General features: G+C 32.4%; 1 non-coding gene across 1 annotated transcript; it reads left to right on the top strand.

Moving 5' to 3' along the window:
- Positions 1–3888: 3888 nt before the first annotated feature.
- On the top strand, positions 3889–3995 carry LOC131759062 (U6 spliceosomal RNA). Its single transcript, XR_009336391.1, has one exon. It is a non-coding gene; the product is annotated as a U6 spliceosomal RNA (small nuclear RNA).
- Positions 3996–4505: the final 510 nt, after the last annotated feature.

Raw genomic sequence — 4505 nt, 5'->3', positions numbered from 1 at the left:
TTACCAGTCTAAATTACCAACTGTATGTTACTTGCTCAACGACAAAAACAAAGATGCTAAAAAGGCCTCTCTGCAACTTATGTTTGAACAGAACACTTTGTAATCAAAACTGTTAGCATGAAGTTACAATATCAGAGCAAAACATCTTAAATCAACTCTTTTATGGATATTTCTACAACTAATTTTCATCTGAGGAAATTTGGACAAAGATATTCATATTTCCTACATGATTAAATCTTAATCCTTGGCTCAAAAAAATTGTTTATATATATATACATATATATATACATACACATATATATGTACACACACATATATATGCATATACATATATGCATATATATATATACATAAAACAGAGAAAAACTAGCATCTGAATAAAGCAATGAAAAACTTATTGTGGGTAAATGAATCCAATTAAATATTTGATGCAGAATGTCATCAGTAATTTAATAAGAAATTTTTGATTTATATCAGTAATTACAAAAGGTAGATTGCATCTAAGAGTCTTCTAAACAGACCAGTAATCATTTTTAATTATGTTTTGATGGGACTGGAAGCTGTAATGATAAAGATAAAAATATGGGATGTCCACTTATTTTTATCTGAGTTATTAAAAATGCTCTATTACTTAAATACAAATCAAAATTTTTCAAGTGGGTGAAGATTTTTTTGAAAGATTGTGATAGTAAAAATAATCAGACAGTTTTGTGGAAGTTTAAATAATATTAGAATTGCAGCTTATACTGCAACATCTATCCAAGGCAATCTTGTATCATAGTAAACTATGCATTTAATGTTTTATTTCAGCATTAAAGTTTTTTAACTAGAAATGCAGTATTCATAATTATTTGTATTTTTACTTTATTCACAAATATCCCATGTAAATTTCTTATAAACTGAGTTGTGTCTCCCTTTCCGAATTTACATATTGAAGCCCTAACTTCAATGTGATGGTATTTGGAGATAAGGCCTATCTAGAGGTTATTAAGGTTAAATGAGTTCATAAGAATGGAGCCTTAATCCAATATGAATGCTGTCCTTCCAAGAATAGGAAGACGTACCAAGAAAGTGTGTGACAGAGGAAAGACTACGTGAGGACATAATGAGAAGGTGGCCATCTGCAAGTCACTGAGAGAGGTCTCAGGAGAAACCGACCCTGCTGGCACCCTTATCTTGGACTTTCAACCCCCAGAACTGTGACAAAATAAATGTCCATCATTTAAGCCACCCAGCTTGTGGTATTTTGTTAATGGAAATACTAGCAAAGTAACACAAAGTTTTAAGACCAAGTTGTGTAACTTTCGTAAATAAGTTTGGGGACAAGGAAACTATTACATATAGAAATCTATAATTTAGCACTTTTCCTTAAACATTCAAAATATATATTTACATGAAACCTTAAAGTATTAAGTTTTAATTCAAAACAAATGGCTGAAATGGGAAAGCCAGATGTTTCAGTTCATTCTCTAAAAATGCAGCAGGCTGAGGTATGGGAAATGTTGGGAAAAAAATAGAGTTCTATATGTATTGTCAGGGTTTAAAAGTAGAATTTAGGAAAACTTAAAATCATGTGTAGATCTGACATGTGTCCACTCCTATTAGAACAGTGACTGGCTATATATATAAGGAGTAGATCTGGTCTTTGAAAATATAAGCAGCTAAACAGGATATTAGTAATTTAGACAAACTGATCAGAAATGGACTTTAGGGCTACAAGAGCACTGGAGTACTTTACAATAAGCTGTGCTGGATATGGTTGCTCCATCCCTACCACCTTCAAGGGTGCATTTTTGTATAGCAAGAGCAGAAAGCTAAATAATTTTTTTCTAGATTTCCTTACTCATACAGAATGCAATTAGGTTCTATCAATTAGATGCATTTATATAAGTGTTTTTAAGGGAAACAATGAAAGGAAGCCATCTTTCTGTGGATTTTTGTTGGTTTGTTGTTATTGCAAGCAAGTGTGAGGATGTGACTGTTTTGTGGCTTTGTTTTAGAATCCAGTTTCCAGCTTCACTGGTGTTTAAGTAAGTTCAGGGGTGACAGCTACTTCCTGATTCATCCAGACAGTATGTCAAACTCAGTGGTTCAGAGGTGACCTCTTGTGATTGTATCAGAGGTCAACCCTTGGTTGATCAATTCAGCATGTAATGTTCTAAGGTATACCTCAGAACCTACTCTTCCAATAGTTCTCTGGATTAAATCCCATCCTGTTCATAATAGTTAGTGCATATTGTTAGAGAAACCAAGAAGAAATAGTCAGTTTTCTGTATGGAATTAATTCTATTGTTGTTTGAGAAAGTAGTGTGTTATCCATACTCAAAATTTGATTTAATAGAAAATGTATACAATTGTAACCCATAGATATCTCCAAATGTATACATGAGTAGGTTAATATAACTATCCCTCGAACAGGAAAATGTCTCTAATTCTACACTTTGAGTTTCTTTTTTTCTTAATCCACAGATGCATTCTTACACCCTGCCCCCCTCAATGTGGTATACATTTACTGAAATAATTATCATGACTAATAGTTAAATAGAAAAAAAAAATACGATTTTGTCAACAAGGGAACATCCTTGGTTTCATTATCAGTTACCCCAAAATTGAATCAATACATAACCACAAACATACACAGAGGTATTAAACCTTATCTTCCCAGACCTAGTAACAAAAGGAAAAGTTTATGAGAGAAAAAAGTTATACTATTCTTTCAGTCTTTTATTCAATTTGATTATTTCCCTTCCTTACTTAGAGACTAAAACTGTATTGAGTTACAAACCCTTGCCCTAACATTTACCTGAGCTATACCTGAAGAAATCGTTTAAACAGCTTTTCTTAAAATTATTTAACAGAAAGGGTACTTGACAGGGAAGAAGGAAAAGCGTGAGTGTTTATGTCTGCAGCTATTAACTAGTGAAGATCACTTCATTAGACCTTTCTGGGGCTTAGCTTACACTTCAGTTAAAAATTAAAGGCGACCTAAATGATCTCTAAAACTTCCTATAGGTCTAAGATACCAGGTTTCTCTTCTGGCTATGCTATTCCAGGAAGGAATATGTAAAAAGAGTGTTTAAAATGGACTCTAAGATTATGGAAGGAAAATGCTAAATTAGAACTTATTAATTAAATATGCAGAGGAACATGGGAAGAAATAAGACATTTCCTAAAGGAGAATCCATAATTTAATGCAGATTTTAATTAATATAATACCACAAACTATCAATAAATATTATGAAAGATGCTTCTCTTTCCACCATGCTTACTCCACTCCCATATGTCTTGCTACTGTCCCCTGGGAGAAATGTTGGCACATATTTTCCTAAACCTTAAAAATGTACTTATCTACAAAGTTGTGTGTTTGTTGTTTTTCTTTCTTAAAAGAGAAAAAAGGAAAATATCTGAAAGTCATAATTTTCAAGGTGATTTTTTAGAGAAGCACAAAGATGAAGAAATTTTGTCTGTTAAAAGATATGATGTTTGTGATAGCCGATTATCCCTAGGATATTTACTTTTATTAAAACCTACAGCTTCACTTTCTTAATATCTTTAGGGCTAAGATTGCTGAGATATTAGGAGAAGACAGCAATGACAAAAATATTTTGGAATTTATCATCATTCTATTTAAAATGCCTTTATTTTCCTTGAGTTTATTGCATATATGAAAAAGAAAAACAAAGGTTTATGAGAGAAGCTTTGAGTTCAAATTTCATTATAAAAGTTACAAATTAATTTATTTAATTACCAAAAATCCATCCAGCACTATCAATTTGTTCTCTCAAGTGCATGGAAGAGTGCATAGAAAGTCGCCTTACCAATAAGATATTAGGGCATTTTCCATGGGCTAGGTTAGACACAAATTCTTCATGAAAAGAAAAAGCTTTAGTGCTCAGTTTGGCAGCACATATACTAAAATTGGAACAATACAGAGAAGATTAGCATGACCCCTGCACAAGGATGACATGCAAATCTGTGAAGCATTCCATATTTTTTAAAAAGCAGTATAATTTCAGCTATATTTGTAAATATCTGGAATTTGAGAAAAATAGTTCTTTAAACATTGTTTCTACTGCACAACCAGTTTGACCTTTGCCTAAGCACCCTAGTCAATTAGGACATTGAGTATAATGATTAATGCAATGAATTGATCAGCTGTGTGACTGAACTAACCAAATAATATAATTCACTTAATGTGAAATATGTGCAGTCTAACTGTTGTGTAATTCATTAGTTCCACTATTTTGTCCATGCTCTGAGAAATCCCTGACCTCCTCTGTTCTGCAAGATAGCACCTTCAACAACTAAATAGGCTACATGCATCATATTGTTGGGAAACTCAAATACATAAACACAAACTAATACTTACAGAGAATTAGAATTGATGAATCTAGCTTCCTGCAAATTTCTATACTGAAAACTAGGGGAACCTCGAAAGAAACAGGAAAACAGGTTGTGGGTTAAAGATTCTGTGTTAATCATTTTCTTTGCACAAAGACTGTCTA

The sequence above is a fragment of the Kogia breviceps genome, chromosome 6 (genome assembly GCF_026419965.1).
Source record: "Kogia breviceps isolate mKogBre1 chromosome 6, mKogBre1 haplotype 1, whole genome shotgun sequence".
Taxonomy (NCBI): domain Eukaryota; kingdom Metazoa; phylum Chordata; class Mammalia; order Artiodactyla; family Physeteridae; genus Kogia; species Kogia breviceps.
Note: the sequence above shows the minus strand (reverse complement) of the source record. Positions and strands in the feature narration are given on the sequence as shown.